This window comes from Xenopus tropicalis, chromosome 2, assembly GCF_000004195.4.
Source record: "Xenopus tropicalis strain Nigerian chromosome 2, UCB_Xtro_10.0, whole genome shotgun sequence".
Taxonomy (NCBI): Eukaryota; Metazoa; Chordata; class Amphibia; order Anura; family Pipidae; genus Xenopus; species Xenopus tropicalis.
Genome location: NC_030678.2, coordinates 151,710,858 through 151,729,554, shown reverse-complemented (window position 1 = coordinate 151,729,554; position 18,697 = coordinate 151,710,858). Strand labels below are relative to the sequence as shown.

Sequence of the window (18,697 nt, the reverse complement as noted above, 5' to 3'; positions counted from 1 at the left end):
TTCCGATGGTCTTAAGCGACCCCTGTGAAAGGGTCGTTCGACCCCCAAAGCATACCCCCCAACTGTCCCGCTTTTCGCGGGACAGTCCCGGTTTTTACAGCGCATCCCGCTGTCCCGGATTGTTCAATGAATGTCCCGCATTACGGAAATGCAGAACATTCATTAAACAATCCAGGCCAGCGGGACACACTGGCTACAGTGGAGCGCTCCGGCTCCATCTTCTTGGGCTCCTGCTTCTTATTTGGCTCCTCGTAAGGCGGCGACAGGACCTTTTATAAGGTTGCGCCTGTGCGTACATGTGACGTCACGTACGCACGGGCGCAACCTTATAAAAGGACCTGTCGCCGCCTCACGAGGAGCCGAGTAAGGAGCAGGAGCCCAAGAAGTCTATGGGGGCCGCTATGTATGAGGTACTCACTATGGGGGCAATTGGGGGGGTACTGTGTATGGGGGGCACTGTATGGGGGCACTGTGTATGGGGGGGCTCTGTGTATGGGGGGGCACTGTGTATGGGGGGGCACTGTGTATGAAGGGCTACTGTGTATGGGGGGCACTGTGTATGGGGGGGCTCTGTGTATGGGGGGGGCACTGTGTATGGGGGGGCACTGTGTATGGGGGGGCACTGTGTATGAAGGGCTACTGTGTATGGGGGGCACTGTGTATGGGGGGGCACTGTGTATGGGGGGGGCACTGTGTATGGGGGGGCACTGTGTATGAAGGGCTACTGTGTATGGGGGGGCTCTGTGTATGGGGGGGCTCTGTGTATGGGGGGGCTCTGTGTAAGGAGGGCTACTGTGTATGGGGAGCTACTGTGTATGGGGGGGCACTGTGTATGGGGGGGCACTGTGTATGAAGGGCTACTGTGTATGGGGGGGGCACTGTGTAAGGAGGGCTACTGTGTATGGGGGGCACTGTGTATGGGGGGGCACTGTGTATGGGGGGCACTGTGTATGGGGGGGCACTGTATGGGGGGACACTGTGTATTGGGGGCACTGTATGGGGGGGCACTGTGTAAGGAGGGCTACTGTGTATGGGGGCACTGTGTATGGGGGCACTGTGTATGGGGGCATTGTGTATGGAGGGTACTTTCTATGGGGTGCTGTCTATTGGGCCATCGTGGGCACTATTTTAACTATTTTAAAAACGGGGTGTGGCAATTGGGGCGTGGCAACAAAGTAGGCGTGGCCAAGTCTTTTTGTCCCTCTTTTAATTTTTCAAATGTTGGGAGGTATGCCCAAAGGAGTCCCAACCCACAGGTTGAGAACCGCTGACCTATAGTCTCTCCCATCATAGTGGTCACGTTACCAGACTGGTTTGAACTGAATGAGAGACTGGAAGATGAAAAATAACAATAAAACTATAGTCTCGCAGAGTAATCATTTGTTATCTGCTGGGGTCGATAAATGTCTATGGCATCTTACAGCAGCCCCTCTGGCATTTGTCAGAATACACAGATTGCCAGTCTGGGCCTGGGCACAGTAATATCTAGTTATGCCACTGAAAAGAGGCTAAATAGAAAGGCAAGTTAGTAAAAGAAAGACCGGTTAGGGATAGGGAATTCTATTATATACCAAAAGTCAGCTTTTAAATCAACAATGATAGATTCACTGCATCCCTATTTGTTTAGAATCTTAAGGTCCCCATACAACATAAGATCCACTCATTTGGCGATGTCGCCACCGAGTGGATCTTCTCCCGATATCCCCCACCTACGGGTGGGCGATATCGGGAGAATCCAGGGTAATCCAATCGTTTGGCCCTGGGGTCAAACGATCTAATTATAACAGTGGGTATAGGAAAAGTCGATCCGGGGACCGCATCAACGAGCCGATGCGGTCCCCGATCTGACTAGATTTTCTAACCTGCCCAATCGAAATCTGGCCGATTTCAGGCCAGATATCGGTCGGGCAGGCCCGTTGGGAGTGCCCATATAGGGGCCGATTAGCTGCCGAATTGGTCCAAGGGACTGATATCGGCAGCTACTATCGGCCCATGTAAGGGGACCTTTAGTCCAAGTATTGGATATACATTTCCAGGGTCGGACTGGGCCGCCAGGACACCGGGAAAAATCCTGGCGGGCCCCGGCGGCCCAGACCCAACCCTTGCCATCGCTCCCCCTGCCCGACCGTTCCTCCCCTGACACGCTCAGAGGAGGTTGTTGGGTGGGGGGACCTGCGAGGGGGGTTAGGGGACGCGGCCAGCAGGGGCACCTGCAGGGCCCCTCGGACGGGAGCCCCGGTGGAACCTTTTGGGCCAATGATTCAGGGGTGGGCCAAGCCAACTGGTCACCCTAGGCAACCCAGTCGGCCACCTCGCCTCTGCATGCGAGTCGAGGGGATAGGGGGGCCGTCTTCTGCCTACCCCTAGTTCCAGCTCTGCAGTAATCAGATCACAAAGGGTTCGAGGGAAAACTACTCTGCTAAACTGATATTTTGCTTGGCCTAGTATCTAAAGAAGCCCATTCAAATATTGAGACAGATTCAATTCAGTGAGAAAAAGTTATATCATGGTTTATCACATGGAAATTTATCAACATGATTTAACTGGAGGAGAAAAAACATTTTTCCAAATTCAGTGAAATCTTTTTGCCGAGTATTCACGTGATAAACCTTTTTCTCACTAAATTAAATCTGGCCCATTATCTGAGAATGGCAATCAGTTTGATTCCATTCCTGGTCTGAGCCCATTAGCTGTAGACTTGGTCAGGATTGAGCAGCCAGTATGTGCCTGTATATGGGCTCCCTTTGGGTAAGGCCCCACAAGGAGGCATAACTGCAGGCTAACAATCCGCAGGTACGCTTAAAAATTGAATCCATCCAAGTGCAGGCACACGCAGCCTATATACACCAACTTACACAAGACTTTGCGTTTGTTGGCGGATATTGGGCAGATTCAATGTTTCCGGGTGCAGGCACCATTAGAAGATTTTTCAAGCGTAGGGGCTTTTCCCTTGCAGCTGTAGGTAGTTGAATGGAGGGTTGAAAGGTGGGAAGAGCAGTGGAACCTTTCAGCCAAGGGAAATAAGGGCGCCAGACTTCTTTCCTATAAGTATATACACGCTGCCATTGAGTAGTCTATGTGAGCAAGATGGCATATTTATTTTAGTCCTTAATATATAGAGCTGTCTGTGCTTCTGGAGCTCATAACAAGAGATTCAGGGACAATGGAAAAACAAATCACACAGAGGGTTACAGTTGCCACCACATTCACTGAATACATTATCACTTATATCTTTTTCTAGTACTCTGTTGTGGTCTCTTTTCCAAATTCTCTCTAATTTCCTAATCAAGTGCAACTCCAATACATATTTATAGGCTTTGCTTTTATATGTTGGTCAGGGCTTTTGTTTGACATCTTTACACATAGTCTATAAATCTGGAGGGTCAGAATAGATTCAAATAATGATGTAATATAGTATAGTCTATGACTATACTATAGACTGGGGGGGGGCTCCAGTCCTTTGGTGGGCCTCCAGTTGGACAGCCCTGTCATAGACCAAAGGGTTATGGCAGACAGGCCAAGGTGTTCTAGGACTAGTAGCGCCAAATGGTATAGGTTATTTATAGTCCCATGGGAGACGTAAGGATGGATGGCATAACTATAAAGGAAGCAGAACCTGTGGTCTGGAGGGGCCCAGGGGAGGGAGGGCCAGATAGGGGACGTTGTGTGCACCAGGCAGGCACCATTTTGTATCACCCCAAAATCTTATGCATTTACCATCTAGGTGATATCTAGGAAGTGCTGAATGGAAAGTTAAAGTAATTGTAATTAAAAATCTGAGATGTCAATCATATATTGCCTGCCCCGCCTCTATGCCTCAGGCATAGAGGCAGGGCAGGCAATATATGATTGACATCTCAGATTTTTAAATACATTTATAACAGGTATGAATGATTTAATTAAAAAAAAAATTTGGATTCATGTTTATCTTTTAAAGGACTTTTATTATACAGCTTTTCATGTGTGGGTGACAGGTCCCCTTTAATATACAGGGCCACTGAAAGTGCCAGGAGGTGTGAGAGAAGTGTGACTATAGTATCTTTAATCATTGACAGAGATAAGGAAAGTCTTTGAGCTTTGGGGACAAGGAAGGGTTCTAATGCTCAATGCAGACTTTCTATGCTTGATTAAACAGATGTCATAAAAGGTAACCTGGTAACACAGGTTCAGTATCTTTACTTTTATCAGATAAAAGAATTGAAAAGGTAAAAACATTGTCAGGTGCCAACAACTTGAGGATGGGGCCTGAATGAGGCCCTTTAAGGGCTCTGGCACATGAGGAGATTTGTCACCTGCGTTTTTCCCCATGGCGCTTTGGCGACAAGTCGCCACGGCAATACCCACGAAGAGATTCATGCTAGCTGAGCTCCAGGCAATCTGCTACCCATGGTACCACTCAACAGTTACCCCCCCTCATGTTTACTCAAGTCGCTCAGAAAAGGGTCTGTGTGCGATTTGAAACAGCAGGCGATTTGAAGTAGCCTCGTATGTTTTGACGCTGGCGATTTCCATTGATTTAGCATTGGCGTCTTGTCGCTCGTCTTGTCGCCAAATCGCTCTTTTAAAAATCGCCGGCGACAAATCTCCTCGTGTGCCAGAGCACTAAGGGTAATCTAAAGCCTCACAGATGGCCCAAGAGATCTACAAATATCCACGGTTGTATAATAGGATCCATCCCTTCAATACGTGGGTGTAATGCTATTTCCCTAACTGCTTTCTGATGTGCCTGCTCCTGGAACCCCTTTGCTGGGCACATGGAGCAGATTTCAGCTCAGAAACACTCAAGTATGCATTTTCGTGCCCAATATCGGCTCCGTGTATGTGCACCCAGGCAGTGGGTCCAGGTGGAGGCACATTAGAAAGATGGTAGGAGCGTAGGGGCAGATTCTCCTGCCTGGTGTGACACTAGCCAAACAGATAATTATCCAATGACATGGCAGAACAAGAAAGATCTGCAATAATAGAAACAATTCTACATTGGTGCAAACATGGGCCTGTTCAACTTGGTTTTATTCATGGTCATCACCCTTTTGTGAAAGTCTAGTGCACGTGGAGCTGGATCCCACCTCACACTTGGTGAGCTACCAACTTAGCATAATACCCCCTCTTGTCCCATGTTCAGAATCAAGCCAATGCAGAAGGGTGCCCAAGGCAAGTGCCCCCCCTTGTTAATTTTCCCTACCTTCCTCTGCAACTGTTTCGCTGATGCTGCCCCGTGCCCCATGGATTTATAAAGGTATGTTTATAGGTAACGTCCCCCACCATGGCACCCTAGGCACATACTGCTTCTGCCTATCCCTACTTCTGGCCCTGCCTATGTTTGGGCAATGCTAGGCAGAGCTACACAATCACTTACTGCCTGATGACCAATTCAATTATCAACAAGATATTTAGCACTTGAAATAGAGCAAAAGTGGGCTTTGGTGCTATTGTATAGTGTTTGCTCCATGCCCAGCAGTTAAGAGGTTAATCTTACAAAACCAAATCTGCAGCACTGCACTTATTATGTAGAGGTAAATAGTGCAACATATTTCTGAAGTCTGATTTATGGTTGCAGTGGCAGAGTCTCAGTAAATACATAATGAAAGGTGTGATTATTACAGAGCGGGCTTTGAAATTAGAGCAGTCCCAATCTTCAAGGAAGCACAACGTTTTGTCAAAATTTCTGCAATTTCCATTTTTGAGACTGATCGATGTGAGATGTATAGGATTCTTTGGACACCATGGAAACAACAACTGAAACAACTCAAAAAAATGTGTTTTTCCCAGAGACATAATGAAATATACGCCCATGTAAAATAAGATGCTGAGAATAGGTCTTTTGCCTTTTTTTTTAGCTTGTTATGTACAAGCATTTGTTCTTTAAGGTGGCCATACATGTGACTGGCCTAACACCTAAACAATTGGAACACAAGATGACCAATGGAAATCTTTACCTCAGTACGTCCAGTTGCACATGACCCAGATCTTCAACTGGACTGTAGTGTAAAAAATACTGCTTAAATGTATTTATTGAAAACTATCTACACCTTTACAGAGTGCAGTAAAGCCTTATGCGTTTTGTGCCATCTAGGGGCTGCTGTAAGATGCCATTGACAGTCACTGTGTAGTGGTCTGGTGTTTGGACCTCTGTGTACTTGAAATGCCAGGCTCCCAACTTCCAGCATCCCACCAACAACATAGGGCTGCAAGTTGTAATTCTGGAGGTGAGACCCATTTCCAGTAATATGTTCCATATTATAACGTTCCATATCCCTTAGTTATGTTGTGATTTTTTTCTGAGTTCCCTTATCTCCAACTCTGACACTGTCTTAAGAGACATCAACATCCCTGTATTTTTGGGGAAACTACAGTTTTTATATATCATGCTTGGGCAGCGCAGTTGTAATGAAGTAATTAAGCAAGGATGAGGCATGGCATGATAATGAACAAAAACCTCTCGGAATTCACTTCAGAAGGGCATATGTTTCTGCCTTAATAAAAGGGAAAAATCCCATTGCATAGGTTCCGCACCCCAGATATACATAGCCACCATTAGTCTTGCCCTTAGCAATGCCACTTGCCTTGCCCTTAGCAATGCCACTTGCCTTGCCATTAGCAATGCACTCTGAAGCTTTGGTGGCTACTCACTTATACATGTGATATGCAGCTGAGTCATAATTTTGCCACAATGGAATAATTCTGCCTGTGGAGAAACTCAGGTAGAACTGAGCTCAGGGGTATACAATCTCTAGCTATTCATTTGTACATTGTTTGTCATTCAATGATTGCTGTTTATTAATGATATACAATCTGTGCCACAAATATACTAATAAAATCATTTTGATTTTGCCCTTGATGTTAGTAACATCATATTATGGAGCATGGTACATATATCTAGTGAAGAGCTTGGAAGGGATCAACAAAGACATCCTGGTATTTATTGATGGGATGATTCTAGGAAACTTAACATATTTTACAAGAGGGGTACATTATTTTTTATTTCATAGGCGCTTCAGTGAGTCATGACACAAATTATATCACTAAGCTCAATTATAACTGATGATGTCCCTAAGCTATATATATATATATATATATATATATATATATGACCAGGAGAAGCTTAGACAGCAAAAACTGGCCCTTGGCACAACAGTAAGGACCAGTGAATGGTTTTACTATTTACAAACTTGTTTCATTGACTCTAAGGCTAAAAACAAAACACATTCATGTTGTGTATTCCATTCTGTTATGGTGTGCAGCTAATGTTCTCTCCCATACAAAACATTCTTGAAAAAAGTATATTAACCATTTATGGGAATTACCAATTACCATTATTAACAACATGTATTTAGTTGTATATATAGAATACATAGATTACATACAAAAAACAACTGGTACACTGGTCACAATCTGATTACAATTTAAAAATATATCAGTATATCAGGCCTTACCAGAAATGTGGGTCTTACAGTTTTAGAAGTACTGGTTTAGACCAAGATCAAGTCCAAATTAGATATATTTATTCTTGCTAAGGGATCTGGTCTATTAGGTGCTCAGCATTTGAGGGTTTAAGACATAGCACTTGTACCCTTCATGGGCCTTTGCTAATTGAATCCTTGATGGGAAAGCAGAAATGTTTGCTGGTTCCAGTCAGCTGGAAAAGTAATACAAAAAATAACCTAGCTGCAAAATCCAAAACTGAATAATACCACTTCTTAGCTTTGGGATGTCCAAGGTAGGATCTTCCATTTGACCCAAATTGCTTTTCCCAAAATTCTCAACCAGCCCCCCTGAATCCAACTTAACTGGCCTACCTTGCACTTCTTATAAAAGAATAAGCTCAATTTAGATTTTTAAAATGAATGTATCTGAATTTTCTGTGACTTGACACAGAATAAAAAATCAGGCGTATAGTTTGGTTGAAGGCAAAGGCTTCCCACCAGTTATTCAAGTGCTTCCCTTGTGTGAAGAGAATGCTTGTGTATAGCTCACGGAGGCGACTGAGAATGTCTAGGTGGAAATGTCACCTAGTTCAGGTTGTCATGCATGGGAGGAGAAACCCCATCAATTCCAATCCAAAAAACCAAGTGCTTAAATGACTGAATGGCTTTATACTGAAGAATATCTGCACTTACAGGGCAGCACTTAGTGGCCCATTTTTTCAAGTGGTTTCTGTTTCCTTACAAATATAAAGGTGAAGGAAAACTGATAAAAAAGATTTATAGTCAAATGCATAACAGAGCAGAGGGGAGAAAACGGAGCAGATATGCAGTAGAAGGTTAGTATTTGCAAGCTTAGGCATTTTGATTTGGGCTAATACAATGTGGTTAATTCAATACAATACAATGTGGCTTCTCATTCTAGACTAATCAGATGACAATATAGGACTTAAAATTTTGCAATGTTTGTGCTAGGTCTTATAAACCAAAGTGACCAATCAGATATCAAACATGTGTGATCCAATGCTCCCTGATGACTGGCTTATATGGATTGCTAGACTAAACTTTAATTTTTATGACCCTTCCAGAGTCCACACTACACAGAAATTTCCCCCTGTGCGTTGCCTAAGCTGCAGATATGAAGAGCCCTTATGAGCTTTCCTAATGGAACAATGGAAATCAAGGTAATCAAGTAAAAGAAGTTTAAGCATCTTAGTCTACATAGGCGGAGAGTGACTTTTTTGTTTGGGGAGGCTAAAGATCAGCCATACTAAAATAGACTGACCAAAAGCTAATGTGAGATTTGCTGCTGGCGTAAAAATGAACCCCCCAACTACCTCTTGTGGTTCCCACTGACATCCAGGGATATAGTGGGAGTGCTTTTTCACCCAAAAATTCTTAGGATGTAAAAGTATTCATACATGCACTTCTGTGAGGGGTTCTCAATCCATTTGTGCTTGGGATCAGTTAACTTAAATGTGTTTTAGTTTTATAGAGAGAAAGGCAGTGGGCACTGACATCCCAGGCACATTATATACAGTCAAATGCAGTCTATATTTACAAAACCAGCACATTATATGGCATGAGAAGCAGTGGGTACTGATGGCAGATATTCAGGCCCTGGCACTATAACATAACTCCCCTAGCCTTATTGAAAATCCACACTTGTGTTCATGAGGGGGCACCAGACAAATAAGTTGTATGGGGCCCCAACATGAAGCCTACATCAGAACTTGGGTTACATTAACATCCCCAGGTTACTCACATTTCTACTTCACGAGTTATTCAGAGAAAAATATTAAGAACCCCATCATGGCTACAAATGGATATAAAGTGCCAAATGCAAGCAATAGGTGCAAGTAGGCATTTTTTACGAAATTAAGTTTTTTCTGAAATCAAACCTCATTGTGCCTGCCGTCATTGGCCACAAAAGTTTACACTGTCTGTGCTAAAATACTTTTCACCACCTGTTAATGGGTGCAAGCTGCATTTATGTCAGTATAGAAGTCCTCTGAGGGGTGTCAGTGCTGAGCAGTTTTAATTGGCACAATAAATGCAGAGTGCAAAGTTAACACTGAGCTTAATATCTGATGAATGGCGGGTGTACAGTGCAGGTTCCAGATCCTCGTTATTTCATTGTTCCATCCTTTCTACCAGTTTAGTTGCACAAGTTAATGCCCTTTTAATGCCAGAGAGTACTTTATTTGTTTCGGTAGCCATGGAGTTACAGAAAACTGACCCAAACGATTAATAAAGGGACATTATTGGAATGCATTTTATTTGAATGTAAAAATAACGTGTACATTTGAGTCAAATGAATCGGTTTTAGGGTAAAAATCATGTAAGTTTTGTTACTTGAAGTCCCTAAACCTGACTGTTGTGCCAACCACACTGTCCCTTCTCAGCCTGTCAGTTACAGCTTCTAATGGTAACGCCTCCCTCTGCACAAATACTGCATCCATCCACATAGAGGGACATGGGGGATCATCGGGCAAATACTTTTAGGACAACATTATAGGTAGCATGCAGAGGCACTGTTATGACAGATGTAAAAAAAAAAAAAAGTTTAATTTTTGGGGTCACTATCTCTTTAAAGGAATACATGGGAAAACATGTTTTCACAGATTTTTTTATATTTAATTTTGAAATTTCCAATGGATCTACACATGTTCTTCATTTCCCAGAGTGCTACAACCATGTGACCTGTGCTCTGATAAACTTCAGTCACACTTTACTGCTGCGCTGCAAGTTGGAGTGATATCCCCCCCCTCACAGCAGCCGATCAGCAGAACAATGGGAAGGGAGCAAGATAGCAGCTCCCAGTAGGTATCAGAATAACACTCAATAGTAAGAAATCCAAGTCTGGCTTGGGACTCCTCCAGTTACATGGGAGTAGGAGAAACAATAGGTTACCTGAAAGCAGTTCTAATGTGTAGCGCTGGCTCCTTCTGAAAGCTCAGACTCAGGCACAATGCACTGAGATGGCACCTACACACCAATATTAAATTAATTAAATGGTAGAGTGAACTAGAAAGGGAAGTTTGACAACAAACGTCATGTTGGTTTGAAAAACGTGAAGTTTTGCAAAAGTTTGGGGACCCTAATTTTAATAGTGTCTGAATGGCAGCAATTTAAATTTCCCCACTGAATGAGTGACATCTGATTGGTGGTTGGTGGCTCCGCCCACTTTTTTTTCTGACCTGGAACTGCAGTTACCCAGTGACTAACTCTGCAAAGTTTAGGGACCCCAGGATTAATAGTTAAAGAACGGCAGCAGTTTAAATTTGAACCAATAAAAGTCAACAGGTGAATTGTGATTGGTGGTTGATGGGTGTGCCCACTTTTTCTAATCCTGAGTGGAAGTCACCCAGTGACAAACTGCAAAGTTTGGGCACCTGGCATAAATAGTGCAAGAATGAAAGCATTTTAAATTTAAACTAATGAAATTCAATGGATGAAATCTGATTGGCCAAAACGCAAAGTTTGGGGACTGGAATTAATACTTAAATAATGGCATCAGTTTAAATATAAACCAGTGAAATTTAATGGTTGGAAACAGATTGGCTGTTGGTGGCTCCACCCACTTTTCCTAACCTTTTTTCCCCAGTGATGAACTGTCAAAAGTTTGGGGACACTGGCATTAAATGTGTGAGAATGGCAACAGCTTAAATATAAACCAATGAAATTAAATTGGTGAAATCAAACATCACACGTAACTTCAAACATAAACTGCGATTTGTATTTGTAACATTAAACATAATTATCATTTTATCTTTTTCTATTGAAGCCCAAGCGTGCTTCGTTTCGCCCAAAGTGCAAAAGTGAAAAAGGAAAAACAAACAACCCCCGAAAGGGTGACCGACAAAAGTTGCTAAGAAGAGGTCCCCACTGCTCCGTATGGGAGCCAAATTTAAAAATTTTCTTGCGGCGGGGCGGCATGCCGCCCCTAAACTTCTGCCTTTCCACAAATCCGGGCCTGCCAAGGAAAGTCTCCCATAGGGCTCAAAGGCACTCTGCAGCTCCAACCCGGCCCAAGGAAAGTCTCCCATAGGGCTCAATGGCACTCTGCAGCTCCAACCCGGCCCAAGGAAAGTCTCCCATAGGGCTCAATGGCACTCTGCAGCTCCAACCCGGCCCAAGGAAAGTCTCCCATAGGGCTCAATGGCACTCTGCAGCTCCAACCCGGCCCAAGGAAAGCCTCCCATAGGACTCAATGGCACTCTGCAGCTCCAACCCGGCCCAAGGAAAGTCTCCCATAGGGCTCAATGGCACTCTGCAGCTCCAACCCGGCCCAAGGAAAGCCTCCCATAGGGCTCAATGGCACTCTGCAGCTCCAACCCGGCCCAAGGAAAGCCTCCCATAGGACTCAATGGCACTCTGCAGCTCCAACCCGGCCAAAGGAAAGTCACCCATAGGGCTCAATGGCACTCTGCAGCTCCAACCTAGCCCAAGGAAAGTCTCCCATAGGGCTCAATGGCACTCTGCAGCTCCAACCCGGCCCAAGGAAAGTCTCCCATAGGGCTCAATGGCACCCTGCAGCTCCAACCCGGCCCAAGGAAAGTCTCTCATAGGGCTCAATGGCACTCTGCAGCTCCAACCTGGCCCAAGGAAAGTCTCCCATAGGGCTCAATGGCACTCTGCAGCTCCAACCCGGCCCAAGGAAAGTCTCTCATAGGGCTCAATGGCACTCTGCAGCTCCAACCCGGCCCAAGGAAAGTCTCCCATAGGGCTCAAAGGCACTCTGCAGCTCCAACCCGGCCCAAGGAAAGTCTCCCATAGGGCTCAATGGCACTCTGCAGCTCCAACCCGGCCCAAGGAAAGTCTCTCATAGGGCTCAATGGCACTCTGCAGCTCCAACCCGGCCCAAGGAAAGTCTCCCATAGGGCTCAATGGCACTCTGCAGCTTCAACCCAGCCCAAGGAAAGTCTCCCATAGGGCTCAATGGCACTCTGCAGCTTCAACCTGGCCCAAGGAAAGTCTCCCATAGGGCTCAATGGCACCCTGCAGCTCCAACCCGGCCCAAGGAAAGTCTCCCATAGGGCTCAATGGCACTCTGCAGCTCCAACCCGGCCCAAGGAAAGTCTCCCATAGGGCTCAATGGCACCCTGCAGCTCCAACCCGGCCCAAGGAAAGTCTCCCATAGGGCTCAATGGCACTCTGCAGCTCCAACCCGGCCCAAGGAAAGTCTCCCATAGGGCTCAATGGCACTCTGCAGCTCCAACCTGGCCCAAGGAAAGTCACCATATTGAAGCTTGAATGAATCCGAACAGGGTCGGACTGGGCCGCCGGGACACCAGGAAAAACCCGGTGGGCCCCCGGCTCTAGTGGGTCCCGGTGGCCCAGACCCGTCCCTTACCTGCGCTCCCCCTGCCCAACCACTCCTCCCCATGCGCGTTAAATTTACACGCTCAGGGGAGGACGTCGGGTGGGGGGCCCTGCAAGGGGGGTTAGGGGGGCCCCTACGGGGGGGAAACGGTGCAGTGCGGGCACCTGCAGGGCCCCTGGGGCTGGAGCCCCGGTGGGCCCTTCAATCCCCAGTCCGACCCTGAATCCGAAACTTTCGTATTCAGTGCGACAAATAAAATTTTGTCGCACAAATTGTCGCAAAGTACAAAAAAATTCTTGCAAATTAACGAAAATATGCAAAAGTTGTAAACTTTAGAAAAAATATGATTTTTTTGTAATCGGACCTGTCCTACTTTAATGAATGTGACCCATAATCTCCTTCTGCCCAGCTGTCATTGCTCATTTGTATATTTGTTCCTGCCCTACCCCCTCCAGTGATTTTAGAGATGGGGTAGGTCAGGAGTAAGGAACAAGTGGATGACAACTGCGCCCAATTCTGCTGCACCTACTGATTCTGGGTGTAAAGGGAACCCTGGCGCTATCGCCTAGGTGGTACTAAGTGCTACTACATGCAGCGTTGCCCTTTAATGAGAAGGGTTTAGTGTGCAAATGACTGCAGGGGAAAGTGCTGGAGCGCAACTGCACTTATTTTTGGAAATATAGGGTAAGTGTTTAATGTGTGGTATTTTCATTTTATTTCGCTCATGTCCCCCAAATTGTCATTTTTTTTTTGTCAATAGATGCTGAAAAGTGAGATCCATATATTTGGTAGAGGTGTCATTAGCAATTAAAACAAAGTAACATCAACATATTTGTCACTATATTATATACAGGGGCTTGTGATCAGAATGGTCCACTGTGGTGATCCAAATGCCCTTCACATTTATTTTCACAGGAAGAACATTTAATATAGCAGCCAATGATGTCAAGTGGCAATAACCTGAGAATGGCATCTAGGCATCCTTGGTCCCTGCAGCATGTCCATTGCAATGAAAGAGAAGTATCTGCCTGCTGGCACGGCGGCCTTCTCCTCAATATCCATTCCATCAGCAGCTCTGTGGGTCAGAGCAACAGTTAAAATAAGCAATATCCATGCAGTGCTATACTCATCCTTTAGCACTTATTGTGCCTTTTTCTGCTAAACCAGGTTAACTGGGTGCATTCTTCATATGTGAGTATTGTTTGCAAAACCGGCAGGAAGTAAAGGTTTATTTATTGTGGGAGTGCTAGCCAGTCTATTGCATTCTCTCATTCAGCATTCCATCTGTCAATATGGCCATACAAGCAGCTCCGCCCACTTTCATGACATCATTGTACATGAATGTCGCTCACGGTAGAACCTACTCCGTCTGGACAAAACACACTAAGAGATGAGGAATGCCCCATAATAACACACTTGTTTGCGGCTTTCATCAGCTTGTAGATGTCGCGTAACACATAAAGGGCAGAAAAACAAAATTCTGAGTATTGTCTTGGCAAGTCTGGATTGATGGGAGACTGCACCTTGTTTATTATTCATTTATTGTGCTTTAAATAGCAACACACAGCTTATTCTAAGCAAAGGGCTATACAGTTAGTGGTTTGTAGGCTGGGTGCCGCCCTCCATATGATTTATATGGCCCCTCGGTACAATAGCTTCTTTGTATGGCATCATAATATCGATGAACAATTTGGGCTGGGAACAAGGTTTGCATTGGATAAGCTGTGTACTATATGGAAAAAGCAGGACAGCGCTGAATTAAAGGGGCACAATAACAACAGCAATAATATTGCAGCCTCACAGAGGTCTTTTGGCTTCTGGGGACAGCGACCCCCATTTGAAAGCTCACAAGAAGCAGAAATGGTGAATAATTAAAAAAAAAATTAAGAGCAGTTAAAACGATGCTGAGAATAGGGCAGTTTTTAACATCATAAAAGTTAAATGTGCACTACCCCTTTAAGCAAAAGGTGCTAATCCAGTGCCTATGTGTCCCTGCACACACTTGATGAATTGGATTAGCTATTCCATGCCCTTCAACACAACTACAGGGGATAATGTATTGCTAGTTTTAGGCTAAACTCTACGGGACTTTTTGTTGCATGGTGTCGGCTCAACAAAACGCATCCAACCAGTTGGATATGGTCACATGGGTCAAACTATAATGGGATGATACAAAATCTGATGTGTAAACTGCACGAAAGATTTGCCCTCTGACATGGTGCACCTGTTGGAAGGGAACTGAAATAAAATCTGACGGTGTCTGACAGACTTTGTTTTCTCATTGAAATACACTGACTGTTGGATGTAGATGCAGGAACAAAATCTTGTGCTGTTGTGTGGTGTTGCATAACAAGATCAGATAAAAACTGACCAAGAAAATCTGTTCAAAATCTCCTGTGGAGTCTAGCCCTTGGCTAAGCTCAGACAAGCAGTATGGCGCTATGCATGAACCTTACTGTACAGCCACTAGCCCAATAAAAATAATCTGGGCATGGGTGAAGACGCACAGAGCTACTAGTAGCAGCTACTTGTCACGGCTACAGAAAGAGACAATGCTGATCATTTACTGATAATTGTCTCTACCTGTGTTTTAGCAGAGGCAATTCTCATTATTGTCTATGGCAGGGTATTTTCTGGGGTTTAGTAACCGTGACAAGTAGCTGCTACTAAGTAGCTCTGTGTGTCTTCACCCTAAGGCACATCTATGGGTGCAAGTACTTGGTGCCCCTGTGAGCACTTACATCCCTTTTTATATGCAATCAGACAGATTCATTACTAGTGCAAAAGAAATACAACAGTTCATAAAGCAGACAACAAATATCTTTGATGATGTATATTGTAGGTAAACTAAATTTTAGTGATAATCTAGCACATTGTAGTTAAACTGAATATCAATAATAATGTACATTGTAGTTAAACTGAATATTAGTGATAATACACATTGTAGCTAACTCAATTTAAGTAATAATTCACATTTTAGTGAAGTGCATATATCATTAATAATGCACATTGTAGCCAACATAAATATCAGTGATAATATACATTGTTCTTAAATTGAATATCATTGATAATGCGCAGTTAAATGGAATATTAATAATAACATACAGTACATTGTAGTTAAACTGAATATCTCAAATAATGCACATTGTAGCTAGTCAGGACAATTTTTTTCTTCATCTCCCTCCTGTTTGATGGTTCTTGGAATCGGCATTGGAATTCTTTGAGCTAGAAATAAGCAGGACACAGAAAAATGGCTTTCCTAAGTCTGCTGAAACAGCACATTCAATAAACATGTGTCAAAGTATTGTAAATATTAATCATAACTGTGAAAGCTGCTGTATGATTTACCTTATTAATGCTGCTCTGTGCTTGAAAGAACTGTAATACTGACACCTGGCGTGTGTGTGATTTGCAGTTATACAGAAACTGTATGGATAGGGCATCCATCAAAGCCAACCCAAACACATGTACTGTAGCATAAACAGATTAGCACATACTCTAACTCCCACAGATCCCTGCTCCAGGGGAAGCTTAAACCTGTGACATCTCTAAAAGGCAATATGATTATATGCTCGTATTGTCCTGCAATATATCTGTTCATTCATTTCTTTTCCAGCAAGTGAATTGGATCACATTTGATTGGTTTCATATGGTGCCAATATCATGTGCTAAGGAAAATAGTCACTAATGTATGTTCACCCCCAGGTCCCCTGGCCAAGAATGGTGGGACCTGTAGTCCAAGAAAGGCCTGGAAGTTTGCCATATAATTTCCCAAGCACAGGGGGTTGCTCTTTTATTTTATTTCAACTTAATTGCAGATTGCAACATAGTATTGATAGTTTTCTTGCTTTCAATGAAGCATTGACTGCTCTGTTCCAGAAAATATGGGAAAGAGATGCTTGGGAACCTATGAACGATGCAACTTTGTGCTGCAGACAATACAAGCTTTAAAAATAACATCTTAAAGAAATTGGTACCCCTTTATTTAATATCAACTGGAAAAGCCCTACATATATACAATGAGGCCAAAAGTATGGGGACACCTTCTTGTCAAACATCTCATTCCAAAGCAAGGATATTTGGAATTCTACCCGTCTACCCGACAATTCAGCCCTAAACGGATGACTTAGCTTTGGCGCCTTTTTAATGGTACCCAATCAAAGTCTTTTGTCCTGCTCGATCGACAAGACGGCCAATATCCAAGGCTTTTGCGATATCGGTCACCTCAGCAAACCACTTTCCATGCACTGAATATTGCACAAAACCTTTTTTCATACAATATTGGTGCGTGTATGGGCAGCTTTAGTTTGGGTCGGATCGGGGGCAGATGAAGGGCAGGCCAGGGGCTTAAATAACTTATTCTTCTTGTCCGACTAGTCAGACTGGAGTCACCGAGATCACTAACAGAAAAGTAGTTCTGCAAGGTCGGACTGGCCCACTGGGACACCAGGAGAAATGCCATGCCGGTGGGCCCCAGCCCTAGCCAGGTTGGTGTGGGTAAACGGTTGTTTTTGACATTTAAGTGGCAAAATACACAGACTACATGAGCAAAGAAAAGGCATAGAACGCAGAAACGGCAACTAACTCCATGTCATTAGGGTGACCATCATCCACTGTGGGAACATTTAAAACCGTATTACCTGTTACAATTTAGTGAAGACAAATTAGAAATCCAGGACTCAATATTACCCTTGTGACATGGGGTTAATTGATGTATCTGGCATCATGGAATTGTTGGGGGGCTGTAGTGATTTACTGTGTTTTAGGAGACATAAATCCCCCTAATTCTGTCAGGAATAATATTTGGTGCTGGTTTCAGTCTGGGCTAAAATGGTCATTATCATTATCAACTGCCCCTTTTTGGGGGCTTTGCATAGATTTGCTATATTCCCTGTCTGGGTTTTAAATGGGGGGGGCTAATGGTCCCTACCAGAAGCACCGAAGAAAGGGGATAGCCAATCACAGCCCTGCATTAGCACAAGTAAAGAAATTCACTTGTCATTCAGGCCCAACTAGCAGCTGATTGGTTCCTATCCTACAGTGCAAGGGCGGAGTGCCACCGGCTCCCCCACACAGCCTGGGAAAGGAGCAGCAGACAGTGGAACAGATGGGTGGGACTAGTAGGGTTTTTGGAGTAGTTTTCAATAAATCAGCCAGAAATATAACTTTTCTTTTCTTATATCTAGAGAAGTATAATGCACTGGCACATTCTTGCCTTTTACACAATATTTAATGGACGACAATATAATTCATGAATAAGGTGTATTTCTGAATAACTTGTTTTCTCCTTCACACGGGATGGCTAGCTGTGAGAATATACAGATCAGCCTCATGTAAATATTTAAAGACAAAATGTGCACTCACTTGTCTCCAAAGTTGTCGTTTCCCCATGCAAAATGTCACTTACACATGGCTTGCGTGGGACACTAAATGTTCGGTTTAACAATGCACGGAATGTTCCATCCATGCAACAAGTTAAGGGGTGAGTCACTGACGTATCTTTATTCCCTTTTGAACTCTTCAACAGACAAAGAAATGGGGTGTTTATTCCATTATTGGCTTTTCCCTTGCTATTCTGTGGGACCTAAGCACAATTCATTGCGTGAGACGTATTCTTTCTAAGGGCTGCCCCCTGGGATCATATGATTCACGGGGCACACAAACAAGCCAAGGGCACACATACATGTTAGGCCCCATCAGCCAATGGACAGGGTTCTGTCTTTTACTCCCACACTACTTCCTGTTACAGTTAGAGCTGCATTATTTCCTGTCAGCTGATCTCTAAAGGAGCACAGCGACCAGCACAAAATGGTGGCTTAAGGGAAAAGATTTAATAAAAGCAATATTTACCAATATATATTCCAGTTTGGTAAGATTCTTTAATAGTTTTGATATCATATTAAGTGGACTATCTGTTGGTTAAGTATTCATTCTGGGAATATAGTTTCCA

At 44.0% G+C, this 18,697-nt stretch overlaps 1 long non-coding RNA gene across 1 annotated transcript; it reads right to left on the bottom strand.

The window, feature by feature from the left end:
- Window positions 1-13,626: 13,626 nt before the first annotated feature.
- Window positions 13,627-18,384, bottom strand: LOC116408713. The gene is made up of 3 exons (XR_004221173.1): window positions 18,112-18,384; window positions 15,858-15,972; window positions 13,627-13,822 (listed from the first exon to the last, which is right to left on the bottom strand). It is a non-coding gene; the product is annotated as an uncharacterized LOC116408713 (long non-coding RNA).
- Window positions 18,385-18,697: the final 313 nt, after the last annotated feature.